Consider the following 10047-nt stretch of genomic DNA (forward strand, 5'->3'; position numbering starts at 1 on the left):
ATGAAAGGTAAGATTTAAAACAAACTAAAAGGAGCTTATACTGACTGCTAGATCTCACCCAAAGGCTTGATTCACAGCTTACACTGCTTTATAATGTCCTTCATGCTGCTGCAACTTCTTAGGCTATGTTTACACAGTGTAATGTCTGCAAGGAAAATATCCATACGGACATTCCAGACAGCTGTCCACGTCTAGGACCACTCGGAAATGCACCGTCTCATAGATGGCAATGCATTTCTGAGTGGAATCTGCAAAAACATTGCAGTGTGAACAGAGCAGCAGAATCCCATTGGCGGGAAGTCCGTGCAGAATATTCATGCGAGCGCAGTGTATGAAAGACATCACAGCAGCTAGACTCCATCGACTTGCTCAGAAACAATTAAATATGGAGCCTGCAGGTTTTCCAATGCCTGAAAATAAAATTCTACTCCTCATGCACACACAACAGCTTATCCTGAAAGGACAGGTATGATTATAGGAAGTTTACCTGCATTCATCCTAGCAAATAGCTGATTAGAAAGAAAAATGGAGTAAACCCATGAGACTGCTGTATATATGAGGTTATGATTCTCATCTCTTATTTTTTTCATTGCCCAAAGTTTTCACTTACCAGCAGCTTTATTTTCAAGCTAGAAGCCCAGTCGGTCTGGCTGTTACATAACATGGCCACATCAGACTTGCCCCATCCCACAGTGTCTGCTGCATGGACCGATAGTCACGGTACCGCCAAAGCTTTTTTGACAAATGACTATTGTGCAGCACTGCGCGTAAATCATTTCTCAAAGTGACATTCATTTTAAATTGTAAGACTAAATGTCTGAATGGGGCACTGCTTAGGAGACTAATCCCCACGGTATCCATCTCCAGTGCGAGACCCAGTCTAATTGTGGAAAAATGAGGTAAAACTGGGTGGTGTGCACCTGGTGAAGATCGTCAGATATTTGTATAATATGGTATTAAAGGAAAAATTTGCCTCTTACCAGCTAAGAGCACAACACCTTTGTACGCAATGTGAAGGAATGGTAAGCTGTACACAGGTCACAACGGTATAGAGGATCTAGTAAATTAATCCAGAGAATCAGACAGCAGAGGTCATCAAATTGGGACATCATATGGAGCGCTGCAGAATCGGGATTGCAACTGCAGGTGGTTTTATGGTTTAAAAAGTATAAACACAACACTTCTCATAAGGCATTTGAGACTGGACCGGTCTCTCTGTCAGGTATACAGATACTGGTACAAAAGGTACATATATATTAAAGAAAGTAAGGAGGGTCCAGTACTTCGTTGCAAGCAGCTTTATTGAAGATACATCACACTATAAAAACGACAGTATCGTTACCAATGTTGATCAATCGAGTGAATGCCATCATGATTGTGGAAAGGATGAACGCGGTTCGAGAGGACGCTATGTCCAAGTTCGAAGAAGTATGGGAAGGGTGGATCTCCTCTACTTATGCTCCTGATATGTCATATTGTTTTTCCCTGTAATTTCTCTACTATACGATTGTACCCTAATTTAGTGATATAGTCTATTCACCTGGACAGCTTACGCCTTATATTTGTTCCCAGATGCTTGTGTTTTCTCCTACTATCTCTTCCCCTCTATCTTTCTCCTCTTTTCCCCGCCTTACCACCCTCCCTACCCCGTCTTTCCTCATGTGTCTCCCCCGGACTTTAGTACCTTCTAAGGTACTTCTTCAGATGGCCACAGAGTGAGGAATAACTTCTTGAGTATAGCTCTCATTTATGCCTCTTATGTTATTTCTCCTTTTGATTTTTCTTAAATATCATAGCTTGTTCATGTATTCGGGTTTACAGTACATGTCTGATATGTAATACTCTGTACAGACAAGCTTCTGTGACTTCATGGTGATACTACTGTTCTTATGGACTTAATAAATTTATCCTTTTGACACTAAAAACAACAGTCATTCAGACATGTTTCGAGCGCAAGCGCTCGAAACATGTCTGACTGACTGTTGTTTTTATGGTGTGATGCATCTTCAATAAAGCTGCTTGCAACGAAGTGCTGGACCCGCCGTACTTTCTTCAATATTGGATGCTTGACCGGGCACCTGTCCAAGCACCGTACATAGGGAAGGTGAGCTGGATCACTCACTTGTTACATATATATTAAAACAGAAAATAGTTCCAGATCGTGACACCGGATGGTAAAAAAGTTAATGTACGGTACCGGTAAAACATTAAGAATGCTAAAAACCATGTGCAGTTGCAATCCCGACTCTGCATTTTTGATGGTCCAGCACTCCATATGATGTCCCAATTTGATGACCTCTGCTGTGCGATTCTTGAGACCCATCTAGTGTGATTCTATGGCACTGGGTCTTTTGTGGAGCTGAAGCGACAGCTTTGTATCCATTACATAGCTCTATACGGCAGGGAATGGAGAGAAAGAGGCCTCCGTTCAGGCATCTAGGTGCCGAAATAAAAATGAATGTCATTTTGAAAAATCATCATGCACAGTACTGAAAAAAAGTAAAAAAACACTATTAAAAAAGGTACACTAACTGTTCTGTCCAAAACACCTCCAAAATCCTACAAGACACCAGCTCACAGAAGAACACAAAAGATTGATAACATTGGTTGTAGGACTTTATTAAAATATTATAGAGAAATGATTAGGAGACAGAAAACTATCCTAACAAATCGTTTTCTAAGAACTACAAGTGAAAAATTAAAGTATTTGCAGTCAAATTAAAAAATAATGAAAAGGAAAAAAAAAACAATGAAAATACAGAACACTTGTTTACAGACAGCTTTTCAATGTTTCACAGTTTTAGCTATCCAGCTGAAAAAAGGCATATTGTTTATTGTCTACAAAAATATATTTCTGACACTCCGAGTAATTTATAAAAAGCTGGTCAGCTGTGCATAACCTGTAACAAACCAACACAAGATTGACCACACAACACTGCACCTTTAGGACACAGGGTCACATCTCAGCTCAGTCCATGCAGGGTTAATACAAGATCACCCATTGCAGATGTGGGGCCACTGTACAGGGAAAGAAACGCTCTAATATCTTCTCCATGCAGATTGGGACGTCACCAGTACAGGAAAATAAACCAGACAGGACCCCAATCTAGGAGTCCTCGCTGAGGGTTAGGTTAGGGAATCGTCAACAAACCCCGTGGGTTATGGGATGTTTAGGGGGGAAATAATGCAAATAACGGAATTCCACATGAACAGGGAACAAATTTTTTAAATTAATTTTAATTGAATGCGTGGCCTGTTTTTTTTCCAGATTATCCCATGGGCCCTCCGTCTATCTACACACAACTCCACTGTAGTAACCTGAACCCCCTGGTTATCCACAAAAATGGTTCATGGAAATCAAAAGAAACCTGCTGCTATGTGCATGTCATACCGAGGCGCAGAAAAGTTTTGCATTGAGCTGATTCATGAAGCTGGTTTTTTTTTTTTTTTTTTTTAAACAGTATAAAAAAAGGCTCCTTTTAAAGGAGAGCGGATAAAATATGTCAGTTCATAGGATGAGATTATTTTCTGTGTGCTGGGTCGCTGCTTAACAAAAGCCACGGAAAATCTTAAGACTTTGGTTAGTTGCTTCCTAGACATCCCAGTCGGAAACGTCCGCACTACCAAACAGCGCTGAACTTGGATATTGTGCCCTGCGCTGTAACATTAACACAATTACCAGTAAAACTACCTGCTTATGTAGTCATCCTCGGACTTCACTATGAACAGTCTTCTTCCCCTACAGAAATTAGACAACTACAATTGTCTAAGACAGTGTTACCCAACCGGGGTGCCTCCAGCTGTTGCAAAACTAAAACTCCCAGCATGCCCGGACAGCCTTCGGCTGTCCGGGCATGCTGGGAGCTGTAGTTTTACAACAGCTGGAGGCACCCTGGTTGGGTAACACTGTTCTAAGCTGATAAAGAAAAGGCGTTCTGCTGGTAAACATGCTGCTGTAGTCATCCACTAGGAAGGTCAAATGGTGCAGCCCTCAAAAATACCTCGTATGGCCACAACTCTACGGACACGTGGTGTCTGCAGCCACTCACTGCCCCGCCGAACCTTGGTTATCACATAGCCTCCTACTTCTCTTAGGGTGCATTCACACCATGTTTTGTACACATACGGGCAAACCGGGCGCTCCTGTACCCCGGCCGGATCAGCCCGTGACTCCATTTACTTTAAATGATCCAACCGGAGTCAAACGGATGACTCCGGTCGGCTCAATTTTGACCCGTATGCGGTTTCCTGACCAGACCTAAAACCGTAGTATAAACAAAAGGAAAAATAGCCAGCACAACAACCCAATACACAGATGCCCGCTGCTGTGGCAAATACAAAATGTACACAAAAGAAAGTTGCAACAGCAGTCTAGGTCAAAAAATGGAGGCTCTTAGCGCACTTTTTGAGCAAAATGTATACTACGGTTTTAGGTCCGGTCCAAACCCACATAAGGGTCAAAACGGAGCCGACCGGAGTCACCGATTGACTCTGGTCAGATCATTAAAGTAAATGGAGTCATAGGCTGATCCGGCAGTACGGGAGCGCCCGGTTTGCCCCTCCCCCTGCCGGATCCGGCACCCGTATGTACAAAACGTGGTGTGAATGCAGCCTTATAGAAAAAGTATTGCTACAAGCACCATACACCAGGAGAAGCAACAGTTCATCATCCAGAATGTTTAGGCGAAAGTGATCACCCAGTTATTAGGCTGTTCTTATGTAAGAACTGAGGCAAGGCAAAGAGATAGCAGTAATATCAGCCCACCGCTTCATCAAGATATCTCCAGCTGCAAAACAGGATGCAAACCTTTTCAAAGTAAAAGGGCTAACATAATGGATGAAACTGAAAATTATATATATATAAAAAAAAATATCTACAAACATGGCACAGAAAGAGTACAAAGGGTTAAAAAGGTGTACACACAAAATGGGAATTCAGGTAAACAGGATAGGGAAAAAAAACGGTTCTGCTGTAATCTTTACATACTCCCGTTATATTAAAGGGGTATTCCAGGAAAAAAAAATTTTTTTATATATATAGCAACTGGCTTCAGAAAGTTAAACAGATTTGTAAATTACTTCTATTTAAAAAATCTTAATCCTTACAATAATTATCAGCTATCAAAGTTGAGTTGTTTTCTGTCTGAGAACAGTGCTCTCTGCTGACATCTCTGCTTGTCTCAGGAACTGCACAGAGTAGAAGAGGTTTGCTATGGGGATTTGCTTCTACTCTGCACAGCTTCCGAGACACGTGTCATCAGAGAGCACTTAGACAGAAAAGAACAACTCAACTTCAGCAGCTCATAAGCACTGAAAGGATTAAGATTTTTTTTAATAGAAGTAATTTACAAATCTGTTTAACTTTCTGGAGCCAGTTGTGAGATATATATATATATATAACTAAAACGTTTTTTCCTGGATAAGCCCTTTAACTGCAAAAAGCTAAAAATAAAATAAAAACGGAGCAAAAAAATAAGACTTACCTACAGGCTACTGTGTCCGATTTATTTATCTAGACATTAAGGATTATGTGTACATGTCACAGCAATTTCTAATCGCTTAGAATAATAAAAGTATCATGTACACAGTATAGCCACATTATTTTACAGTTTTTCCTCCCAGAAGCAGTACTCTAGTTGACAAAATAACATGGTAAAGTTTTCTTTTTTTGGAATCAGACAGAAACAGCCTATGCAGGTCTCTGAATTAAATGGGAGGTATAAGGAGGTACAGTAGGTCCCAAAGAAATCTGTGGTTCTGTGCAAAAGGTTGTACAGAGCCGTATAGGAGCCCTTAGACAGGATATTAAATAAATGATTGAAATTGAACAATGTTCTTTGATGCATGGGAGAATAGTCTGGGCCAACCTTCTTTCCTCCACTACTAGTTTAAGAAATGGTTACACTCAGTTCTGAAATTATGAAAAAAAAATTACCAAAAAAATAAAAATAAAAAACTCTCTCTGGTACACTCTCTGACCTGGCATCTATGCATTTAGGGCAGCAGTCTAATATTACATTATAAAGAGCATGATTGTACCAATAAGAGTAAATAGTGATAACATACAGCCAAGTCGAGCTTAGTGCAAGTGCTGTTTTTGGTTGTGTTCCCATCTCAAGAATCCCACCTAAGTTTAAACCCAACATACAACCTGAGAAATGGATCTCTTTGGCCTGGAGCAGTTCCTACAGCAGTGTTTCCCAACCAGGGTGCCTCCAGCTGTTGCAAAACTACAACTCCCAGCATGCCCGGACAGCCGAAGTATGTCCGGGCATGCTGGGAGTTGAAGTTTTGCAACAGCTGGAGGCACCCTGGTTGGGAAACACTGTCCTACAGTAATGACAATGGTCACAAGACAAGCCTTTGATCAAGTCTGAACTCAAAACATGGGATCTGATCATTTACTTGGCTATAAATATAGGCTAATGCATATAGCTGTGAGTCTTTGCAGGTGTTAGTTTTATGACTCAAAAGCTTATGGGAAACAAAAGTAGCATCCATATTCCTGGACTCAAAGTCTAATGGCCTATAAGCCAAAGTGAGCAAAATTATACCCTGAGGGAATAGGCAGCGCCAGATTTTCTAATTCTAATGAGACAATTTTCAATTAAAGGGGGTTATCCAGGAAAAAAAAAAAATAGATATATATATATATATATATCTATATATCTCAACTGGCTCCAGAAAGTTAAAACAGATTTGTAAATTACTTCTATTAATTTTTTTTAATCCTTTCAGTACGTATGAGCTGCTAAAGTTGAGTTGTTCTTTTCTGTCTAAGTGCTCTCTGATGACACGTGTCTCGGGAACTGTCCAGAGTAGAAGCAAATCCCCATAGCAAACCTCTTCTACTCTGTGCAGTTCCCGAGACAAGCAGAGATGTCAGCAGAGAGCATTGGCCAGACAGAAAAGAACAACTCCACTTCAGCAGCTGATATATATTAGAAGAATTAAGACTTAAGTCATTTACAAATTTGTTTAACTTTCTGGAGCCAGTTAATATTAAAAAAAAAACTTTTTTCCTGGAATACCCCTTTAAATACAGCATTATAAAGAAACTTTGCACCAATGAAACAGAAAATTGGGGACAAGAGGTAAAAATGCTAATTTTAAAAAGACAAACACTTTTTCCTATTAAAGTCTACCTGTCACAAAAATAAATAAAAAGACAACCGATCCATAAAACAAGTGAGGAGAGTACAGTGCAGCCACTGTTTTGTCTATGTGAGCAAGCACGTCCTATAGACTAGCATTATGGGACATCTGTCACATAACAAGGCTGGGGAGAGAATGTGCTAAGCACGCACTTCTCCTGGCTCTTCTAGTGATTGATCAGGGTCTTTTTGCCATATCTCATAACAAATGATTTTTTGTAATGACAGTGCCCATTTAAGGCCCCTTTCACACTATACATTCATCCTTTTTTTTAAAGATCCGTTATATGTTCCGTGATTAAAAATAAAAAATGGAAAATCGTCCGTTACACTATTTCTTCCTTTCTTTCTCCAGTCAAAAAAATAATGTCCGTTATTAATAACAGGTTAAAACTGATAATGAAAAAAATCCCATAGACTATAATGGGATTTTGTAACGGCCGGTTTTCAGGGTTTTGCTTACAGAACATATAACGGATCTTTAAAAACGGATGAATAGTGTGAAAGGGGCCTAAGCTTTAGGACTACGTACAACTCAATTGTCTTCCTCCAGACGGTTGAAGAGGTTATACCACGAATCCATCTGTTTAAACGTGTCCTTTGTACATTAAAAACAGCCACTTCTTACTCTACAGGCTTTTATAATCCTTATTGGGGAGATTTATCAAACTGTGTAGGGAAAAAAAAAAATGGAGTGATTTTTCCACAGCGACCAATCACAGTTCAGCTTTCACTTTACCAGAGCTTGTTAGCTGAGGTGTGATTGGTCGCTGAGGGAAAATCCCTCCACTTTTTCTCTCACACAGTTTGGTAAATCTGGGCCTATGAGAATACCAAGACTTTACACACAACAGGGTAAAACGGGGTTTGATGACAAATGGCTCAGCGTCCCAAATAGATGAAGGAAAACTAAACTTTAAGCCTGAAACTAGGAAAATAATGAGGAAAAAAAGACAAGGTCTGGGGAGCCCCGAGACCTGTGTCTGGCCTCCTGCTGACACTAGCTAAAACTGATTTACTCACTGTAGGTGGGCGGGTATATCCTGCCAGGGAGGAGGCAACTTTTTTTTCCTAGTTTCAGCGCCTCCTAGTGGCAAGAGCATATATACCCATCAGTTAGGTGTCCCCCAATGAAGAGTGCCATTGAAAAGTCTATATACATTGCTGCATATTAAAAGAATTCAACTGATCTCACATACAGTTGGGTACTGTGAGGGCTATGTAAGGCCCCACATTTGTATGGTTGAGTAAAATACTGGGAAATGGGGATAAAGCTCTTGTATGGGCTAAGTTGGTGTAAACATTTATGCTGTGTCTAAACCTGTACACTGTTTAGGTGAAACTACTGTTTATTGCAGTGGTACCCAACCAGGATGCCTCCAGCTGTTGCAATACTACAACTCCCAGCATGCCCGGACAGCCGAAGGCTGTCCGGGCATGCTGGGAGTTGTAGTATTGCAACAGCTGGAGGCACCCTGGTTGGAAAACTTTCGGCTGCCCAGGCATGATGGGAGTTGTAGTTTTGCAACAGCTGGAGGCACCCTGGTTGGGAAACACTGGTTTATTGCCTGTTTATTCTGTCAGCTTACCAGCCTTATATGTACTATAGGGCTTGTTGACAGGCAGCAAAACTGCAGCTGTTTAATCTTAGATCCTTTCTTCATGCTGTAGATAAAGTAGTGCACACATTTATGACAAACCGAGACACTGGCATTTACTGTGCCCGTACCAATTCTTCTGTGAGCAGCTGAGGATGCCACTATGCCCGATATTCTTCAGTGAAACTACAGATTACTGCATAGGCTGTTCCCCAGCCAGGATACATTACTACGTGAAACGCAGTTAACAGACAACACTTGTTTTAAGGAGTACTCCAGTGGAAAACTATATATATTTTTTTAAATCAGCTGGTGACAGAAAGTGAAACAGATTTGTAAATGACTTCTATATCAAAATCTTAATCCTTCCAGTACTTCTCAGCTGCTGTATACCACAGAGGAAGTTCTTTTCTTTTTGAATTTCTTTTCTGTCTGACCACAGTGCTCTCTGCTGACACCTCTGTCCATGTCCAGAACTGTCCAGAGCAGGATAGGTATTCTTCGGCTCTGGACAGTTCCTGACATGGACAGATGTGTCAGCAGAAAGCACTGTGGTCAGACAGAAAAGAAATTCAAAAAGAAAAGAACTTCCTCTGTAGTATACAGCAACTGATAAGTACTGGAAGGATTAAGATTTTGATATAGAAGTCATTTAAAAATCTGTTTAACTTTCTGGCACCAGTTGATTTAAAAAAAATAAAAAAAATTATTTCCACCGGAGTACGTAGTTTCATACAGGGTATATAAACCAGACGTGCTGTAGGACAAGATAACAACACTAGACAACTCACTCATATGCACAGAATTTTTTTTTGACAGGTGTGTAAATAAAATATCCATGCTGGCACATTCGGACATCTAAAATAGTCATTAATTCATGGGATAACCCCCTTCAAATATACAGAATTTAAATGGGCACCGTCACCAACTTTATTTTTTGATATGTTGTAGTACTTATGTACTACAACATATCTCTAATATACTTTTATTTTTTTTTAATTAAAATTGTTTAATTTTTATTTGAAAACCGGCCACTAGGGGTCTCCCTCCTAGTGGCCGGCTGCAGCCTGGCGTGACGTCACGCCTGAAAAAGGACCGATGCGGCCGGGCATCGGTCCTTTTTCATTCAACCTGCGCTCGCTCCCTGCCTGTCAATCAGACAGGCAGGGAGCGAGCTCATTGACTCCCCGGCCACTGGCTGGGAGGCCACTCCTCCCGCACATCGCCGCCGCTGTCCCTGCACGCCCGCTGCCGGACTCTGCAGTAAGTGTAATGGGGGGGGGACGGGTGTTGTG

This window comes from Hyla sarda, chromosome 4 (genome assembly GCF_029499605.1).
Source record: "Hyla sarda isolate aHylSar1 chromosome 4, aHylSar1.hap1, whole genome shotgun sequence".
NCBI classification, from domain to species: domain Eukaryota; kingdom Metazoa; phylum Chordata; class Amphibia; order Anura; family Hylidae; genus Hyla; species Hyla sarda.